General features: G+C 40.0%; 1 protein-coding gene across 2 annotated transcripts in view; it reads right to left on the reverse strand.

The window, feature by feature from the left end:
* EGFLAM (EGF like, fibronectin type III and laminin G domains) overlaps positions 1-22,750 on the reverse strand; it is a 176,836-nt gene that overhangs the window by 116,905 nt on the left and 37,181 nt on the right. The window lies entirely within an intron of this gene.

The following is a 22,750-nucleotide window of genomic DNA, read 5'->3' on the forward strand; positions in this document are numbered from 1 at the left end:
CATTCTGAGACAAGTCCTATCAGCATTTTGGTATACCTCCTTTTGATTACATAAGCTTTTTAAAAAGTCATTTGAGTCTCTGTGTGACTGTTACTGCTCTGTATTGTTGTAACTATAATGTAGTGATTATATACATATTCAAATATGCTTATAGTTTTAAACCTTATTTTACTTAATTCACAGTCATTAAACTCATTATGCTTAATGGCCATAAATGCTTCCCTGTAATGCATGTGCCCATAATAAACAGTACTTGGCATTCCCCTGTTGTCAAACAATTTATTTCCCCTATTTTGCCATTTAAAATAATGTCCACAAGGGCAGGAACCAGGTCAGCCTTGATCAGTGTACAGACACTAGTAAAGAATAAGGGTTCAATTAATGTTCCTTAAGTGAGTGAATGCTCTGCAATGTGGTTTCCACTTACAAATATGTCATGATGTGCTTTCTTTTAAACTACAACATAGAATTCTCCAGCATATCAATTAGGAGACTTTGCAATTCACAGAGATCTAATATATCAATTTATTGCATTAGGACCAATTTATTCCCAGGGATGCTCACCAATATTTTTTCATTTTTCCACTGAAATGTTTTTATTACTCAAATTCTATTTAATGATTCATAAAAGCAAAGGAAATTGCTCAATTAACCCCACGTTATGTTGTATTAACTTGATATTGTATATGTTTTGGAAGTCTCCAGATATCCCTCAGATTTTTCTTATTATTTACTAAGTAACTAAGTAACCCATTGTCTTACCAATGTTTTTAATAAACCAAATCCAAAGTCTTTCTGGTAGGCCAAGTAATAGAGGCTCAATTCTGTCACTTTGCAGGAACTGTGAGGCCAGGAGACAGCTCTCCCCTGCTGCCTACACACCTACAACTGTCACAACTCGGGGATTCAATCTTCAGTGATCTTTTTGGCTCTGCATTAGTTCATGATTTAAAGTCCCATATGATTGTCTAAACTCAGGCCATGTGCTTCTTCTTGGGTCAACCAAGAAGAATTAGAGAATCTTGATAAATATAATCAAAATTACATCTAGAAAATTAACCAATTTAGAAGCTTATGTTAGCATATGATAGTATCCCATATAAATAACACAGTCTCACCCCATATAAATAACACAGGTAATAAAGTGAGTATCACCACTTAAAAACGTCAGCTCTGCAAAAGACACTGTCAAGAGAATAAAATGACAAGTCACACACTGGAGAGAATATTCACAAAAGACTTATCTAATAAAGAATTGTTAGTAAAATATACAAATACTATAGACTGAATGTTTGTGTCCTTCCAAAATTCTTATGTTGAATATAATCCCCGGTGTGATAGTATTTGGAGATGGGCCCTTTGAGGGGGATTAGGTCATGAGGGTAGTGCCCAGATGAATGAGATTAGTGCTTTTTTAAAAGAGGCCTCACACTGTGTTCCCTCCCCTTTACCTATGAAGACACAGCAAAAAGACCAAGGAGCAAGTCTTTACCAGACAGTGACTCTGTCAGTGCCTTGCTCTTGGACTTCCCATACTCCAGAACTATAAAAAATAAATTTCTCTTGTTCATAAGTCACCCAGTTCATGGTACTTTGTTATAGCAGCTGAACAAACTAAGACAACAAAGAACTCTCACAACTCAATAACAAGAAAATGACCTAATTATAAACTGGACCAAAAAACCTTACAAAAAAAATCTGTAAATGGCAAATAAGCATATCAAATAATCATATGTCATCAGGGAAAAACAAATTAAAATGAGATATCACTATGTATTTATTACAATGGTCAAAATCCAGAATGCTGACAACATCAAATGCTGACAAGAAGGAGGAGTAATAAGAACTCTCATTTGCTGCCGGTGGGAATGCTAAATGGTACAATCATTTTGCAAGACAATTTAGTGGTTTCTTATAAACCTAATCATACTCTTACCATATTATCCAGCATTTGCACTCATTGGTACAGAAAGAAGTCAAAAACTTATATGTACACAAAACTCTGCAAATGAATATTTATTGCAATTGTATTTATATATGCCAATACTGGGAAATAACCAAGATATCCTTTAGTAACCAAGATTCGCCTTTAGTAGGTGAATGGATAAATAAACTGTGATACATCCAGACAGTGGAATATTATTCAGCACTTAAAAGAAATTAAGCCATAAAGACATGGAGGAGATTTAAATGCATATTACTAAATCAGTCTGAAAATCTCCATATTGTGTGATTGCAACTATATGACATTCTGGAAAAGGCAAAATCATGAAGACAGTAAAAAGATCAGAGGTTTCCACAGGTTAGGGAGTGTAGAGAGCAAAGGATAAAAAGTGAAGCTCAGAGGACTTTGAGGGCAGTGAAACTATTTTATATGATACTATACTGGTAAATACAAGCCATTGCACATTTGTTCTAACCATAGAGTATACAACACTAAACATGAAATATAACTACTGATTTTAGGTGAGGTTAATAGTTAAATTATAACAAATGTACCACTCTGGTGGGGGTGCTCATAATGGGGGCATCTGTGCATGTGTGGAGGTAGGGCTATATGGAAAATCTCTGAGCCTTCCTCTTAATTTTGCTATATAACTAAAACTGCTCTAAAAAATGAAGTCTTTCAAAAGTTGGAAAATTTGATTTTTAAAAGTTGAATATTTTTATATAATTTTTTTTTCCTCTATTCCTATGTTTTGCACATTTTTCAATTGGGTTGTTAATTTTTTTCTCATTGGCTTATAGAAACTCTTGATATGTTAAAGATCTAAAATTTCCACCTAGATTTTTTTCCAGGTAGTTTTATGATGGTCTGCCTGCATAATCACCCACTACTGGTCAGCTTTATTACGAATTAAGAGTTCTATGCTAACAGAACCTCAAAGATGACTGGAAAGTAGGAAGAAAGACAGTGGAAATAAATTATCAGTCCCTCACAGAATCATAAAATAATTAATAAGCACAGTCATATCCGTAGTCCCCGGAATAGCTCTTGCTCCCTTTTCTCTGAGAACAGTTGCACCAGATGGTTGGATGCCCCTGAGGGCAGGTTGCTTGGGTCAATAAGAGGGGAACCAATCATAATTGGCTCTGTGTACCTGCAATGGTTCTCTATAGAAGACAGAAAACACTCCAGGTATTATAAGCAAAATGGTAGTTGTGGAAATTGGCGGAAAAGCTGGAGGAAAGGAGCTTCCACTGCGTCCATCTTAGGGGGAAAGGTGATTTTCTCTACAGAAGCAATCAAGAACCAGAAAGACCCCACCTTCACCCTTCAGGTTGCCATCACTGCTACCATGACTACCTCTAGCCACCCAGGCGGGTGAAGGACCCCGGGATGATGAAATGATGAGTTCTCATGTTCTGATGGCTTCTCTTGTCTGGAGAAACAGCAGCAGGAAAGTGGATTCTACTCTTCTCCTACCCTCCATATCTCCCAAGTACCTCTGATTGGTGGGACCTAATTAACATACAGAATATTAACCGCAGGGAAGTCTGGGAAATGCAGTTTTTTGTCTGCCTTTGCAGTATGGTAATAGCACCTAGAAAAAGGGTTAAATGGATGATGAACAAGTCAACCTATATTATCTGTGATATCTTGGTCCCATGAAACATGAATTCCTATATGCTATCCCTTTTTCTTTCATGTTCTCTGGAAAGAATTTAAATCAAACCCGGCTGGAACATGGTTAGATCTGACTCCTGTTTTACTGATATTTTCACTAGTTTATTTTCTCTTTTATGCACCTCAAATACCAGTTGAGCTCCCTGTATATACCAGGCACTGGGTCAGTCACTGAGGTCACATTGAGAATGAAGAGAGATGTGGGGCTACAAGAAGTTAGCAGGACATTACAACTGGGTATGAGAAACATTAGACTTGGGAGGTATAGGGCACTTTTGTGACACACACAAACGACATACTGTTACTGGAGTCCTAGGCCAGAGGCCTGACTCTGGGGATTCAACAAATCAGGTCCAGCCTCTTGACCCAAAAACTAAACAGAAAAGGTAATGTTAAAAAACATGAAAGGAACTTCAATCAGTGTATCCACTAGGAAGACAAGGGGACCTATGTCCTTGGACCTGTCTTCAAGGGCTAACAATGGCTTTGAGGTTTCACAGAATAGGGAACCAAATCAAGGGTTGGGGGTTTGCATAGCTGAAGGCTTTTCACAGCTGCCACCACAACTGATCAAGATCACCTGTGGTCTGTCACCTTTATCTCAGCATTGGTCAGGTGGGAACATGTCCCTGATAAGAAAGTTGCTATTTCCTGGGGGTTGGGAGGTAGCTTCATCTCATCACAAGATTATCAGACCTTGTTCCTGAAATCCAATTGACTTAGAGCAAAGGAGATGGACACAAAACGTAGGAAGAGATGTCAAATCTTTAGTCTCGTTTTTAGTTATCTATTAGACATTGGCAGGGGGAAATGAAGAGTCTAAGTCCTTGTTACAATGCCTGACAACCTGACAAAGAACTCGGAGTGAGGCAGACAGAGTCAGCATGGAAAAGTGTCCCAAGCAGAGGAAGCAGCCTCTACTTTTCCCCAACAAGCTGGGGGAAGAGGCAAGGCTTCTGGCTGGGTCAACACAGAGGAGGAGGTACATGCCACCCAGCTGGCTGGGAGCGCACAAATGGCTTCCTCCTTCCCATGGAGGAAGTGGGCTCACCTGCAGCAGGTGAGTGAGAGCAGGACAGGACAGATGTTTGGACCAAATACCAAAAGTGTTCTAGAAGAATCTGTTAAGTATGGGAAACCAAATTATAGAAAATAACCGATTTTTAAAACTGTACTATTTTTTTGTAGAGGAAACTTTCGAAGCTTAAAAGAGGTTAAAAAATAAATCAAAAGAAAAGTAATGCATTCTAAATCATAAAACTTTCATTACCCACTTCAAAAATTACAGAGGGAAGATTCAAAACAATAGATTGAGGGGTAAATAATTGTAGCGAAATGACAGGCCAAGGGATATCTTGATTATAAAACTCATACATATTGATAAAAACATATGCAGACCCTAATAAATAAAATATGAAGGACAACTCACAAAAGAAGAGAGATAGCAAGTCAACACACATGGGGAAATATTCAAATTTGTGAGTTATCAAAGAAACATAATTTTTAAAAACTGAAATGTTGTTTTCACCTATTAAATTAAGCCAAAATATTTAAGTGAGAGTAACTAACTAATGCTGACAAGTGTACATAAATGTGCTGCTCTCAAAAAATCACTGATGGCAGTGCAAATGAGTATGCGGGCATTTTGGAAGACGATTTGGCAATGTGCAATGATATCCGGAGCCATAAATCTGTTCTATCCTTTGGCTCCAGAAGTGTGATTAGTCTGCCTGAAGAAAGAAATCTTAAGAGAAGGCTGCCCCAGGAAGTTGTCCTTCAGAGTATCACTTATGACACACAGAAACCATGCACAGTCTAACTATTTAGAAACAAGACAACAGCTAGGTCACGCAGGTGGTGTGTCACTTGTGTGGACTGGTGTGCAAACATTAAAAATGCAATTTAACTAAACACATCTGGTGTCTTGGATCCTGGAGCAGAAATAGGATATTAGGGAGAAAACCAATGAAATCCAAGTCGCCTGGTTTGGTCGATAGTGTTGTACTCTCACTCATCAGCGCTCTCACTAACAGTCCAGATCGGACAAAAGCTGGGGTTACGTGAGAAACTAACTGGAGGAGAAACTGGGTGAAGGTTGGGTAGGAATTCTCTCTACTACCTTTGTGATTTTTCTATAAATCTAAATTTATTTCAAAATAAAAAGCCTGTTTAGAAAATAAGGCTTGGATCACACTGTAACAAAATTATGGTGCAGTGGTAAACAAACCAACAAAAAATACCCAATTGCCAATGATGCAGTCATTATAGTCACATAATATATCCATTTGAAAAATCACTCAAAGGTCAGATAAAAAGGCTAATTGCCAAATTAAGGCAGCTAAGATTAAGGATGATCCCCCCCCCCACCACCACCACCATTTCCTTCTATTTGGCAAGCATTCCAGAACATTGTTATATTGTTTTTTACAACTAAAAATTATTCTTTTCAAAAATATTTTTACCTCCAAAGACCAAGAGTTGAACTGAAGCAGGTATAACTGCATCTTTGCTTATTACAGAAAATCCACAAAATAGACTTCGTGAAGTTTGCACCAGTCAGATTAGAGCAAACAGTGCTATTTTCTGTTTGCAGTGTTTCTCTCCATTTAATGATAAAGATAAAAATAGTTTGCAATTAATGAAGCAGATCTATTAGCTCTCAACATCAAAAGTAATGTACCTGCATAAAATGATGTACCTGTATTACAAACCAACTATCTCAGAAAACTGAGGATACCCTGGAAAGAGGCTGTTTGTGCACAATAATCTAATAATAATAATAGGTAATAAATCCAACCAAGGAAGTGAAAGACCTCTACAGTGAAAACTACTTCAGAGCACTGAAGAAAGAAGTTGAAGAAGACCTTAGAAAATGGAAAGACCTCCCATGTTCTTGGATAGGCAGAATTAATATTGTCAAAATGGCCTCACTACCAAAAGCTATATACAGTTTCAAAGCAATTCCCATCAAAATATCAATGACATTCTTCACAGAACTAGAAAAAAAAACAGTTCATATGGAACAATAGTCAAGCAATACTGAGCAAGAAGAGGAATTCTGGGGGCATCACAAATTATACTACAGAGATACAGTAATAAAATAGCATGGTATTGACATCAAAATAGGCATGAAAACCAGTGGAGTAGAATAGAAGACACAGAGACAAACCCACATAGTTACACTCATCTGATAGACGAAGGTGCCAAAAAACATATGGTAAGACAGACTTTTAAATAAATGTTGCTGGGAAAACTGGATATCCATCCAGTTTTGAAACTAGAGCCCTACCTCTCGGAAGGTCAACACAGATGGATCAAAGACTTAGAAATTAGACCAGAATTTTTGCAATTGCTAGAAGAAAACATTCTTAAAGTATCTCTGCTGATCCTGACATGATCCTGTATGTGGAAGACCAACAAAACTCCACCAAAGACTCTAGAGTTGCTACACAAATTCAGCAAAGGAGCAGAATAGTAAATCCATAGCTCTCCTATAGTCTGGTAATGAAAGAAATCAGGAAAAGCTTCATCCTTTTAAAAAAAGACATAAAGTTAAATAAAATACAGTTAAAACTCCACACTGCATTCCTACTCGGATCCTTCCTCTTCTCCAGAGGTATCTGCCATTCTGATGGTGCTAGGTCTTCTCCTCATGTAAGTTCACACTTTTATTTTACTGGAAACAATCTGACTATCCATTAGTGAAGAAATGTATATCCTTTGAGTTATCCATACAATGACCCAGTATCTTTACCACTTCAGCATTTATTCTTTGAAGATAGATGGTGGAGAGAGAGAGAGAGAGAGAGAGAGAGAGAGAGAGAGAGAGAGAGAGAGAGAGAGAGAGAGAGAGAGGTATCGTAAATTTTAAAGTATTTCTCAAACATTAGCCAGTTTCCCCCTTCCTGCTGGCCTAGAAATCATCTCTGGTTTTTAAATCTGCTTCTGCATGTGGTGAACCCATGTGCATTTTGGTTTTCAAAAGTTTATTGCTGCCACCTTCTGCCTGTTTCCTTTTCCCTGCAGGTGAAGGCTGTTCCCCCAGCCTCCAGGCATCTTGGTGGGGACTGAAGAGACCAGTAGCAAACATGTCTGTTCAGTTTGCCATGTTGGCCTCAAGTCAGTCGATTCTAATAAAGATATAAAACAGAGGATGGAGATGTTCTCTCTTACAGATGCAGAAACTGAGTTTATGGATCTAAGATCTTATATCAAGAGGGCAGAGGAGGTAGAGACAGTGAGGAATGAGGTAGAGACATCCTTCCTCTCCCCACCTGTTCAGGTGGGTTTTCTGAGTGATCCTGCCTGGCCTCTCCTTCAGCTCCCACTGACCTCCCAGTCACTACTACACATGTACTGTGGCTCCCCAGTCTCTCTTTCTAGTCTAGCACCTGCCTCAGAGGGGTAGGCCTACAAACTCAAACTGCCAAGTGGACCCAGATGTCAGATGGGCTCATCAGACCCGACTCCATCATCTTCCTTTTCAACCCCAGCTCCTCCAGGAATCCTGCTAATGGCATCATCCACAACTTTCAGAAACCTGGAAGTCACCTTTAGTGTCAATGTGGTCAAACTGTACCCCTCCTCTCCTCTTCAAGAAAGCCTCAGCATCCTCCTCAACCCTGTGCCTGGAGCAGCACTGTCCAGAGTTGTGCCTGCAGTGGAACCTCTTTGCCACCCCCAGATCCTAAGGGATTTAGTTTCCTTCTTTCTGGAGAATGTGTCTTAGTAAATGAGACTTTTTCCCTCCTATCTTGTAAAGCAGTCAAATGCAGGGCTGAGGTTGGGGCTGTGGGATAGGGGCTCTAGAATTGGTGTATCGGAGGAATGTGTCAAAGGCCATTAGAAGGAAAAACAAGAGACTTTTCAAGCAACATTTGTATTGTGAGTACAGAAATTTTCTCTTTGTGTATTTATTTGACATGTCTTTGACAGTGGGGCAGATCTCCAGCTGGGGCTCTCTGAAGATATATTTGCTGAGCAAGCACATGGCATATCTGTAGACCGTAGGGTTATCAGGGTATTACAGGGGAGGAAGGCTACAGGAAGGAGTAAGTCAGTCAGTGGCACCTCAGGCAAGAGACAAATTCAAGACAGGGAACGGTGGTGGACCCAGAATTTCACAGTAACCATCAGGCAAAGTTGAGACACATGTCCTAGCATCAGCATAGAGACCTTGGGGTGTGGTCCTAACCAGAATGTGCAGATCACAGTAATTCTCTAACTCCCCTCAAGCTACCTGAGACTTTCCTCACATCTCTGTAATCTCTAAATCATCAGCAGAAGGTCAGATCTGTGCATAGGACAAGTAAAGCTCAAACTGCACTCTCCAAAAATTTTAAATGAAGCGAAATACTTTTGATAATGGTTAGAACTCTAAAGTCTTTTTAGTCTCTCATCTATTATATTAAAACAAACTAGTGCTTCCTCAAAAAGTACTCAAGTAGTAGGCCACTTAGGTTTAGGACAAATAAGATTTAAGCAGTTACATACAAAAATAGCACTCATATCTCACCAACAATGGTGACAAATGACAGGAAAAATATGTTATGTAATAGAAAACAAGTTTTGAAGAACTGAGCCTTTAAAACTAGTATAAAGCATTTACACAGTATACCCCGAAGCTGAGTTCTTATAAGCTAAAAGCTGTGCATCGAAAGAGATAACTAAATAAAGTGTGTTTCTTTGCCATGAGGGAGCTATAGGAGCTTTCTTCTTTGGAGACATTTAAAACTGTATTAGCCTTTTTTTTTTTTTTTTTTTTTTTTTTTACTTTTTTGCATTAGAAACTTCTGAATAATTAGGTCAATTTCTTATGGTAATTTCATTTCACAAAATACTTCAACTTCCTGAGCAAAATTCATCTCTGATTCAATTAGTCTTGTAATCCAATTCATAAAAACACTTCAAAATGCAAATAAAAATATTGTCTATGACAGAAATACATTGCTAGCTTTTCAGTTATTTGATTTTCATGGAATGAACCAAGTTATATTCAATGATGCAATGAAAAGTGCCTAGACTAACTAAAAATAGAAAATTCATAAATAAGAAAAAAGCCTATTTCCCTCTATTTGAAGCTTTCTCGAACTACCATTACTAAAATTGTATTGTGAATGTGTAACCAAAAATCTGCACCCACAGGGACCACTTGCAAGGTGGTGCCTTCATGGCAGCAGTGAAAACGTGTGTTTCAGAGGCAGGACGGGGTCTGTTGTAGTCAACATGGGATTCGAGAAATCCTCCCATGCTGAGCTAGGTAGTACCTTCTTGGGTTGGCTTCTCCTTGAGGAGTTATCATTTGTGAATCACCCTTCCCTTCGCAATCCACCATTCTAAGGTGTGATTGCAGAATGTCATCTGCCAGTGCGGAGCATGGGTGGACAGAGCCGGGATGTGGGCTGAGATGTCAGCACAGGTGCATGTGAGCATCTTTCAGGCAGGACAGGGTGAGGCGTGGGGCAGCACAGGACTCAGGGAGCAGGTCTCTACACTGCTTCTTAAAGTGGAAATTCAAGGAGTCTGAGAAATCAAAATCTGAACCTGGTCTTTCAGGTCCTAATGAATGGCTATTGTATATGTATCAGGGCAGAAAGAGAGGAAAATATTGTATGTAATTGTTTGTTTGCTTGTTTACTGAAATGTAAGTTTTTATGCAAATGGTATGTGGGCTTCTATACTCCATGCACAAGCATTAGGGGCAGGTCTACCTCTGGGTGTCACATGATGGCGCTTCATAAATTGGGCTCAGCTGGTTGTGAGGGTTCATGCAGAGGATTCCTTCTACCCAGTTGGTGACTTCTGGCAGAGGGAAGCCCATGCTGGAGCATCCTGCAGAAATGCTTGTTAAGCAGCAGCCAGCCAGCCAGCCCCAGAGAACACAGGTGTCACAGGCAGAGAGATGGGGGAGAGGGTGGTAGTATCAAAGAGTTGGCAACCTACTAGGATGACAAGCAGCAGACCAACTTCTAGGCCCAGCTCTACCCTAGCTCCAGCTACATCGGAGAAGGCTAGTGCCAGTGACAGCTCTCACAGGCCTGCTCAGGGCACAGGGTTCACAGCATGATCTGTTATTTCATTGGCTCCACCTGGCTTCTTACCACATCATCCAAGAAAACAAGAAGGCAGGCTGAAAATCTCCACTCACCAACCTCCTCTCACTACACACGTGTACATACACACACATGCATGCACATGTATCCACTGTTATGATCTGGATACGAAGTGACCCCTAAGACTTATATTTTGAAGGTTTGGTCCCCAATGCAGCAATGTTCAAAGGTTGAGTTTGGGGGAAGTAATTGGACCATGGGGGCTCTAACCTCATCTGCGGATTAATCCATAATGGATTAATCCATTGATAGTTGAATGGACTACTGGGAGCATCAGAAACTGGTACCTGGTTGAAGGAAGTAGGTCACAGGTCACTGGGATTATGCCCTGGAAGGATAGTTCTTGTCCCTGCCCTCTGTCTCACTCTCTGTGCTTCCCAGATGCCATAAGATGGCCGCTTTCCTTTGCCATGACTTTCTTCCATAATGTTCTGCTTCATCTCGGTCCCAAAGCAATGGAGCCTGTTAACTATGGATTGAAACCTCTGAACTTTAGAGCCAAAATAAACTTTTCCTCCTTTAAGTAATTTATGTCAGTTACTTTGATCCCAGCAGCAAAAAGCTGACAAATATACACATAAATAAACATATTGACAACACATACAGCCTCACCTCCCACCCCACCAGGGAAAATCAACTTATTTACACTCAGTTAAATATTGGGGGAGGATGAAGGAGCATGGACCTTGAACCCTGGTAGAGTCATCTAAATAAGAGTGTGGTGTGGAAGTTTTAAAGCTGGAGGGAGTTCCAAATTCATCTAAGCCAGTGGTTTTCAAGCTTTAGAGAGAATCAGAATCATGCGTAGTAAAGAAAGACTTCTAATAATAGACTTCAGATTCCATACTGAGTTTCTGAGTAAGTCAGAAAAGGAACCCCAAATTTGCATTTCTTACATATTCTCTGGAGATGCTGTTGCTGCTGCTGGCTCGTGAGCTTCTGGTTTGCTTTAAACTCTGCCGTAAAGATGGAAAATTACAACTCAGAGATGCTAAATGTCTTGTGTGAAGTCATAGTAGTTAGTGAAGAACTAAAACTAAGACCTTGATTTATTGAGACCCTAGCCAGATGCTTTCACCACCTGGCATGAATGTCCATATTTCCCAAAGTTGCAGTGGCTTTTCATTTCACTCTGACCCTCTTCTCCAGATGCAGTGACTCTCAGTCCTTTGTGCTGCTTCCACATACATCACATTCCTATCACTGGCAGCTTAATGGCAGAGGATCCAGACTGAGGAGGTTGCCCCTAAGGAGTATTGCAAAATTTCTCTGTGTCTAGGTCCAGGACACAGTTACATGGAATTTGACAAAGCTCCCCAGATGGTCCTGATATGTACCTGCCCCGGACTGAGAAGGTGGTGAGTCCCATTCTCTCAGGTGATCTCATCCATTCCTATAGCATCCCCAGGCACCTGCCAAGTGAATCTTTTCAAGAGTGCTTTGCATAACTAACTGGGCATCTCAGCCTTGACAGTTCACAAATGTCCCACACACCAAATGTCCTGGACTAGAATTTTCTCCCTTCGAATCTCCTCCTTTTCAATTTCCTCTGCAGTCCAGACAACTGGAGTTAAGTCCTCCTCTCCTGTTCCAGATTGACTCTCCATGCCACTTGCAAGAGAATGTAAGCTCCATAAGGACAGGGACTTTGGTGTCACGCCTTCATCCTGGGCACCTGTAACAGGCTCGTCATGTAGTAGGCATTCCATAAATATTTACTGCCCGTAAATGGCTGATTGAATAATCCCTATCCTCTTTCCTGCAATAATATGGCTATGACTTTACCCAGCTTCTTTATCAATCTGAACTGATGTCTCTGAATTAGTGGCAAACTTGATTGCTCTCCCAGGTCGCCCTGTTATCATAGACCAATAGGGGCAAATGTGGGTCTCCTTTCTCCACAGACCCCTGCCTAGGCCAGTACTGGAGGTCACATGCTCCAGGCCAGAGCTTAGACCAGGCTCAGGTTATGGGATGTGGAGGAGCTCCTTGTAAGAACTAGGGATCACATGCCTCAAAATACCTACTGTAAAGTTCTCTCCTGCAGCCTTGGGAACACAGTCTATTCTCACAGAAGGTAGCTCTCTCTATAATGCTCCAGCTCACTACTAGATGAGGAATCTTTCTGAGTTACCGTGACCACAATGAAGATCATTGTAGAAGAGGAGAGAATCACCATTAGAACACCAGAGCTCCTCGCTACAGGCCAAATCCATGAGTGGACACCAGCCTGTGGCTGGGAAGCTTTGAGAAAGAGGAGGCTTGCGTAACCTCAGAGAATCTTACCAAAAACATTTACAAAGTACTACCGTGGTTTTAACATGTCCATGAATTCTTTGATACTCTTCTCTCAGGGAGATGGAGCATACCTTAGCCCATGCAGGCTGCCAGAACAAAATATCATAAACTAAGTAATTTTAAAACAAAAATGTGTTTCTCATAGTTCTGGAGGTTGGAATGTCAGACATATACTGTCAAGGTACCAGTATATGTCTGGTGAGAGCAGGTTTCTGGTTCATGATGGCACCTTCTCATTGGATCCTCATAAGGTAAAAGAGAAGACTCTTGTCTCTTCAGACCCTTAGAAGGACACTAATCCAATTCACGAGGGATCCACTGTCATAAGCTAATCACCTCCCAAAGGCCGCACAACCGAATTTGTTTTCGGGGGTCAACATATATATTTGGAGGAGTTAAACATTCAGTCCACAGTAGAGCTGAGTGTAGGCTGTATTTAGTTATTCATTTCTAACAAAGAGAATGAAAAAGGAGAAATAGAAACTTTACAGAGGAGAAATCGGGCAGATGTCACTTTAACCAACTGATCAAGGTTGCCATCACCAGAGACAAGCCTGTTGACACCACGTGCCTTCTAATACGATAAAATGAGAAGAGCACTTTTCACGTCTGTGCTACTCCTGTCAAAAATGCACAGTGCCAGACTAATCATGAGAAAACTTAATGACACTTTATAAAATAATTGACCCGTATGTTTCAACAGCATCAAGGTCACAAAAAAAAAAAAAAAAAAAAAAAAAAAACTGAGCAGCTGCCACCAGTTGAACAAGACTAGGGAGAGATGACCACAAAAGGCCATGGATTGGATCCTGCAGTAGAAACAAACAAACAAACAAACAAAAAAAAAAAACGATGTTAGGGGTGAACTGGTAGAATTTGAATGAGAATTGTGTTTCAGTTAATAGTATTGAATTTATTTTAATTTCTTAGTTTCAGTAAATGTATCACTTATCAAATGTAAGATAAGTTTATATTAGAGGAAGCTGAATGTTGAACAAATGAGAATGTTATGCTATTGTCAAAACTCTTGCATAAATCTAAAATTACTCCAAAATAAAATGAACAAATTAAAAAATGAGGGTCCTGCCCTTAGTCATCATAATCCCAGAAGGAGTCCCTCTTCCCTCAGGAGGGTCCTTTGCAGGGACAAGTCTGTCTCCTCCCAGAGCAGGACTTCTCCATGCCTGGAAAATTGACAACAGGAAGCCAATACCTTCCCCCAGTGCCCACTTACAGTGACTGAACGGCCACCCTAACTCATTAGTAAGAGCAGCTCTCCTTTCTCCAACTTGAGATCAGGTTTCTCTCCTGTTTCCTCCTGCCAGCAGTGGCTCCTGGCAGCATCTGGCAGCACATCTGGTGAGGGGGTGTCTAGTCTACACCTGCCTTGGGAAGCATCCTCTCCCTTTCCCTTGTGCTGGGCCACAATTCATCCCCTGCAGTTTTCCTGATGGCAACAAAACACATAAGACAGAACTCTCACCTGGGGTTCCTCCTGGCAAAGTCACTGGGTTAGTAGAACACGAAGCTTAATCATTAATAAACCACATAAGGTTTACTACAAAGGGCTTAAAACTTCTTGCCATTCAGGGAACAGAAATGCATAATCATTTAAATATAGAAAAGGAACAAACCACCTCCCTATTCCCAAAAAGCTGGGAACTTTAAATACTATAGGTTCATAGTTCTGGCATATAAATTTGCTCAGAATGATAGCAACTATAATTTATTGGCACTATCTCTAAGCCTGGTACTCTGTGGTACTACAAAGAGATTCCACTCCTCTGCAAACCCATAGGAAACATTTGGGCAAATAGAAAATAGATTCCCTCTCCTGGCAGACACAGATCTCCAGCCAAGGCTTATGGCATCATCAGAGGATGTAACCCTCCCAACCTCCCACCCGCCCTCACTCTCTCCACCCTACCCCTTCCCAGGCACTTCCATCCTCAGTGACTCTTAGATGTACAAGATAAGACCCCGCTGGACTGCAGATCTCTGCTCTGTCAGCCCCACATGACGTTATGAATGTTATTATTTTTAATTCTTTCAACAGCTGTGCAAGCTAGGTGTCAATATACCCATTTTTCAAATGAGGAAATGGAGGATAGACATTTGTGGACATGTTCCAGATCATAAAAAGTAGAGGAGTCAAGATTTGACCAAGGCCCATCTGCCTCCAAAGCGGGTGTTTGTAGCTACTTCCAAGATCACATAATAGAATAACATGTTGCAGGGAACGAGCAGACAGATTTACCACCAGGACAGCAATCACTGGGCAAAGTCATATCAAGTGCACATCCTGCTCATTCTGTTGTTGGATCAAAGTAGCAAGTCTTCTGCTGCCCTCTATGCTTCCTTAGAAAGATCTTAAAAGGTGATATGAGAAAACAAAGAGATTTTATTTCTTCAGTTTCAGGGTTGAGGAACAAACTGTCCTGACAAAGTTATTTTCCAAAAAAGGTACAGTGGGAGGCACTGAATTGGATCTCATGTGTCGATGGCATTTGGGGTGGGGTGGGGCTCGTGAGAGTGGAGGCATTGGAAGGTAGTGAGACACAATGGAATTGGAACTAAAATATGGAGAGGAAGCTGCACCTTCAACAAAAATGCCAACATCACAAAACTGTGAAAATGAAGATTAATAATAGCTAAAATGTATTCAATGCTTATTACTTGTCAGCTACAGTTTTAGGGGATATGAATGTATTAACTCATCTGCCGCTCCCAGGCAGTGAGGCAGGAGAATCATAAGTTTGAGGTCAGCCTCAGCAATGTAGTGAGGCCCTAAGCAACTAGAAGACACCCTATCTCAAAACAAAAGGGGGGGAGAAGGGGTGCTGAGGATATAGCTCAGCAGTGAAGCACTTTTGGGTGCAATCCTCAGTACCAAAAAAAAAAAAAGATAAGAAAAGAAATTGATTGACAGATCATGAACCAAGATGGCTACAGAGCCTGGGTACTTGAGGAGTAGGCATGGAGCTTAAGGTTTGAGTGTGACAAGGGGTGGAGACTAGATAGATATGGGGACCAGTTAGCCATAAAGACTCAGACTCTGAAAGAAGTCAAATGTCATAGGTCAGATTGCCTAGAGAAACAGTTTGATGTTGCTCTGATCCTGAAATTGAAGTTCGAACCAAATTTATTCAATCAAACACCAAGGAACAGTGCCTCCTCAGGCTGTTCTAGCAATAAAAATGAATAAAAATAGCAAATAACCACTTTGAGGACCAGATTCCGCTCAAGCATCTTGTACCTATTTTCATATCTATCTTCACAAAAACCCTATTTTACAGCTGAGAATATTGAGACCCCAGTCACACACCCCATGGGTGACAGCTCGGAATCTAGGTTGCATGGACTCAGAAAAACCAACCTGTCAATCTCTAGGCTCCATAGTCTTCCTTATTGAACCAGACACCAATTTCCTCTAATGTTCTAGTTTCAGGTCATCTGTGTCAGGTCTGCCCAGGTGGGAGTTAGGATGAATAACTAAGAAAGTATAACAAGAACATCTCACACATAAACTTTTAAAATATAAAACACACTTGACATTCATTGAAGCAACTGTGCTATCACTTATGTAAGGATAAGTTACATAAACATGAACCATGCCTATCAGGACTTATGCTCTCAATGAGGAGAAAGGATCAGTATAACTGAAACAATAAGGTATGAAGAGTGCACTATTTCCAATGCAAGCAGATCATGTCATCAGTAGCAGAGAAGAAGGGAACCATAGAGACTGGAATCACTAGCCACTAAAAATCTGATTTAGAAAATCAATACTCACTAAACAAGATTTGAGATAGACCAAGTCAACTTAAAGAGATGTACTTGAATATAATTGAATAAAATATAAGGATAAATCATTCTTATGAACCCCCATGGTATCCTGGTGGTTATCAATTTTAATTAGCCAATGTTCATGGTATACCAACTGCTAAATTTTTATTTTGACTTGCCTTCTGCTATCAGTCAGGATAGGCTAGGTTGTGCTAGTATAACAAACCCCACCCCGACCCAGAACACTGTGGCTCTCAACAAGGATGTATTTATTGTGCATTCTATAAAATAACCAGGAGTTTGCTGCAGCTTTCTTTCACACCCTATCTATAGCGGGCCCACGCTAGTGGAGTAGCCTCTATCTAATGCATGGGAAGCCATGAACTCATTCTTTAAGCTTCTTCCCAACAGAGGCATAGGTCACTACCATTCACCTTTCATAAAGTACAACTGGCCACATGGTCCCACCTGAGTTCAACAGGTTACCATCATGGATTAATAATAGCATTCTTCCAATATTTGAAGGAAAATTGTGTCCTGTGGACAATGAGGACAATTCACATAGAACACAGAAAAATTGAATCAGAGGCAAACAATGATGGTGTCCAACTAGGCCCTGTCCAGGGAACTCAATGCCTGGGAGGCCTTATAGGGACACTTCTACATCTTGCATATCTCCTTTCAACAAACAGCAATCACCCTGACCTCCTCAGGACCCAAAGATGGAAAAGGGGAACAAAACTACTAGACACTTTAAGTATCCATCACCCATATCCTCACATTCACATAATGCTCTGGCTCTGCTGGGCTCTCTCTTGAAATAGTGGACTTAAAATACCCTTCAACTATAATTAAACCACCATGGTATTGGCATAAGAATGGACAGGCAGATCAATAGAACAGAACAGATAGCCTTGGAATGTATAAAAACTTAATTTATGATAAGAAAGGCATCTTGGATCAATGGGGAATGGAAGAATTATTCAACGGATGACACCAGGATAGTTGGTTAGCAAATTAAAAGAGAAAATCAATTTCCAGCCTTAATTCATACTTTACACCAATATAACTTTAACCCCAAATAGATTAAAGAATTAGAGAAATAAACATTTGTAAAGCCATAAAACAAGAAGTTTCTCCCCCCTGCATACTCTTAAGTTTTCTTTAATAGAAGAAATTATACACAAAATTAAAAAATTATACATTTTTTAAAAAGATTTTCTTCTTGTCAAACAATGAGTTAAAATACTGTCTGGGAACAAATATTTACAGACAGACAGAAGATTAATATCATCTAACATATAAAGAGCTCATACAAAATCAACAGAAGCTTTATGGTCCACAGAGAAAAATGGACAAAAAACATAAACAGACAAGTTACCAGAGAAGATAAAATTTAAACACATGTGCACATAAAAATATTCAAAACACATGAGTAATTAAAAAAGTGCAATTTATTGCAACCCTAAGGGCCTCTGCCTACTTATAAATTGAAACAAGTTTTTAACAATGATAAAAAACTAGTTCTGAAGAAGGAGTGCTTTTATACATTTTGATTAGTGGTTTAACTTGGTATAACTGGTATAACTCTTCTAGAAAGTAATAGTGCAATGTTAGGTTGTTCTTAAATATACATTCATATGCCCTAGTATTTGTAATTCCCATGAACCATGCTGAAGAAATAATCTCAGATATGAGAAAAGTTTTACGTATAAGCATGTTCACCTTCATACATTTATAAAACTGAAAAATTAACTCTTAAATATACATTCATATGCCCTAGTATTTGTAATTCCCATGAACTATGCTGAAGAAATAATCTCAGATATGAGAAAAGTTTTACGTATAAGCATGTTCACCTTCATACATTTATAATACTGAAAAATTAAAACAGCATAAAATCAGGCAAGAATGTTCAAGCCAATCATGGTAACATAAATATACTTGCAATGAAACTCATCAAGAGTTAATGTAATGTGTAGAAATGATTCTGTTATGATGTATGTACACAAAGCCACCTATGAAATGAATGTACATACAACACAGTTACACAAAGCAAAATCCCGAGGGAAAAAATCAGCAAAATTTCACTGTGATTGCCTTGAAGTGATTAATTTTTCTTTCTACTTTTCAACATGTTTTAATTTTCCTTTAAATAGAATGTGGCATTTTTATGAGAGAAATATAAGCATCTAAATAACTAATAACAACTGAGTGCTGAGAGTGTCCAGTGTCATGCTGGGCACTTTAAAAGATCAAGTCACAAGTGCCTACAAGTAAAGGCAGAAGAATAAGACTCAACATGTACTAGATGCCAGCTCTATTCTGCCTGATCCCATGTATTAACCCTGTCATTAGACATTATCATTACTGTTTACAGATAAGAACCAAGGCTGAGAGAGCCAGGGACTTCCAAATCACATGCTGGTGAGGATGTCATGGAGCCAGGATCACACTACACAGATTACTGCATTTAATCATTGCAACTACTCTATAAGTAAAATTGCCATTATCATTACTATTTGCAGATGAGGCTTTGAGATGTTAAATGACCATGGTTACTGGGCCATCTAGAACACAGCTCTTAAGTGAACTCAGGCCCCTCCCCTTCCTAACCACTGGATTCGATGGCTTTGTTAAACACGCAGTACACAGAGTTCCTGTACTTTTCTTATTTTCCCTGTGTTGCCCGCTTTCCTTAGTTAAGGGAGTATACATTCCGTAGTTCAGTTTGTTGATTTTTCAAACACTTTTGTACTCATTCTTTCCATTTGCTTCTCTGGGGTTTTGTTTTTTGTTTTTTGTTTGTTTGTTCTGTTTTTTTGTTTTGTTTTGGTTTGGTTTTTGCATTCCTTCCTCAGCACTGGCAAATCTAAGTTTGTGATTTGATGAAGATGTCTGTAGGAGGGGAATTATAAGGACTTTTCAATATTTTAGAGTTCTATATTTCCGTTCTTGCTGCCATTCCTGCAAAAAACAGAAACAAAACAAACCAAAGTATGGTTTGTCCACCGAAAAATGAAATGTGAAATATATTTTTAATTATTTATATGAAATATATGATTATTAGTGATAGTGATATATAGTAATATATATTATGATTATAAATATATAGTGATTTTATATATGAAACTATTCAGCCTTCTAAAAGGAGATCCTGCCACTTGAAACAACACAGAAGAACCCAGGAGGACATTTACTAAGGGAAGCAAGCCAGGAACGCCTAGCTAAATACTGCATGATATCATTCATGTGGATCTAAACACGCTTTCTCTCACAGGAGCAGAGAGTATAAGGGTGGCTGCCCGAGGCTGGGAGTTGGGAGAAATGGATAAATGTTGGTCAAAAGATACAAAATTCCAGTCAGGAGGAATAAGTTCAAGAGATCTATTGTACAATGCAAAAACCAAAGTTAATAATAATGTCTACTTAAAAATGCCAGGAGAGTACCTTTTAAGTCTCACCGCCAGTGGATGATAAATATGTGAAGTAAGGTATATATTAGTTGGTTTGACTTAGCCATTCTACAATGTGGACTTTTCAACACATCATGTTCTACTCCACAAATATATACTTTTTTTCAACTAAGAAAAAGCAGACAGGTGGCTGCTGCATACAAAATGTGACCAATCCATGGTTACAAGTGGGAGAGAGAGAGGCCAGGGGCCAGAGCGAGGGCCAGAGGGCAGGAGACCAAGGAAGGGGTATGCTGACCCCTGCGTGGCCACCTCAGGAGAGTCTCTCCAGGGCCGGCCTCATCCCAAGACTTCCTGGCATCATGGACGGGCCGCCCTCAGATGACCATTCTTCCAAAGCTCTCACCCTTGAACAGCCTTTGTGAGAAAGAGTTTGTCCAAACTGGTTCGACAGTGGTAGGTTGGACCAAATGCCTGGGGACTGAAATCCTACAGAAGGTCCCAGTCCCTACGGTTGCAACCTGGTGTCATGTGTGAAAACTGCAAACAAGCCAGGAGATGATCACAGCCATGATGCTCAAGCTAAGGCTTCAGGAAAAAGTTGGTCCACTTGTTTTTCTTTTTAATAGTTTAATAATCAGAGAGCTTCCTAGAGAAGAAGGTGAAAGAATGAAGGCAGGGAGACTGTGAGGAAATTGCTTCACAGGAAAATAAATAAAGAATAAAGGCAACAGATGATTTTGGCACTTATATGTCTGCCAGATCCGAGGGATTTAATTCAGAAAGTGAATGCAGGTAACTCATTTAATCCTCACGCTAATCCCATGCAGGAGATGTGGTTATCATTCTCATTTTACAGACAAAGAAACTAAGGTACCAAACGGGAGGACCAAGTGACGGTGCTGGGAGTAGACTCTGATTATCCGACTCCAGAGCCCGTGGCTCTTAATCACTTTGCCAATGAGAAGAAAGCAATCTTGGGACAAAGAGTGGCTCGCAATAGGTAAATGGAGGGAAGGGGAGATGACCCCATTTGAGAATTTGGAGAAAGAGAAGCCAGAGATGAATCTGTTAACCACTTTAAAAGATCAGCACCGGCTTCGTCTCTAGGGATGCAACACCACCCAGTGTTGATACTTGGTGGCTCCTCAGGTGCTGGCAGCTCCTGAGGCTCTGAACCGTATCAGCAACTTGGAATCCCCCACGAGTATCCATCTGACCATCTCTGTCATGGCCAATGATGCCTGCAAGGCTGAAATCCTACAGAGGCTGCAGCCTCGTGCTGTGTCCTGAGGGGCGTTTAGTGTTACAGAGTAATGTGGGGCTTTCACCGTCTGTGAAGGTGTAGGCAAGCAGAGCCTTAGCCGTCCCTGCAAAGAACTGAAATTTGCTGTCCTGAAGCAGACTTGCTGCCCTCTTAATGTTGTTCCAGGTGAGTGAAAGGGACGATTAAAAAAGGAACCAAATATAAGGCTGAAATATAAGCATTCTCAGGCCCAGCCACATCAGCTGGGCTGCACCTTCACTTCACATTAGGGCTCTTAAGTCAGGGATTTAGGCCACATGGTCTGAGTGGTTCTGCTGAGCACCCCCTGCTGGTGGTCGTAGACTTGACAGTGTAGGTGAACAATGAATAAATCCAGAGAGATGGGAGAGGTCAGAGCAATGCGCACCTCAGGATAGCAGGTTGGAGCAAAATTCTCCTGCCACTAACTCTCTCAATTCCTCTTCTTTACTTCCATATAACCAACATGCAGTGTGCTGGGAGAAAATGAAATGTTTTTATTATTACAAAAAGACCTGGTTTGTAGTGCTTGCCAATTTCTGTTGTGTAAATACTGAAGTCAGATCAATTTTAAGTTACTCATGTAAAATCACTGAACCCAAAGTTGGAAAGAGATGTGCAGTAACACATTATTATGCAGTATACCCATGGCATAAATATTAGAGATAAGTAATCTCAAGAACATAGAAAATATGTTCCATACAGAAAATATATTCAAATAATCAATGAGTGATAAATTTTGAGCATCTGATTGGAAGTTTATATAATTTAATTTTTAATAATGGCTATGGTTAATACTGGCTCACAAGAAATCCCTGACAATTTCGTAATCGGCTCTTGTGAGCTTGCAGGAGCTAGCTCTAACACACCGCTGTGACTAATCAAGGCTTAGTCACATTATTATTAGTCACACTAGTTACCACCACATTTCAAATTCCTAGGCAGTCAGGGTCACTACGTCGTACCCTTACACAGTTCGCAACCTGCCCAACCCAACACTACGACCTCATAGGTGGTAGGGAAATCAGGGCATATCTTGGTTCTTCATTCTTGATTCTTCTTTCTCCAATTCTTTTTGTATATCTCAGTGAAGGAGACCTGATAGAGGGACACATTTAAGAACCTTCTGACCCTTATTTTACAGTCAGTTAGCATTAACATCTTTCTTACTGCTATCTGTATTTTTTTAACAGCCATTTTATGTTCTGAGTTCTTCATACAACTT

The sequence above is a fragment of the Sciurus vulgaris genome, assembly GCF_902686455.1.
Source record: "Sciurus vulgaris genome assembly, chromosome: 6".
In the NCBI taxonomy this organism is placed as follows: Eukaryota; Metazoa; Chordata; class Mammalia; order Rodentia; family Sciuridae; genus Sciurus; species Sciurus vulgaris.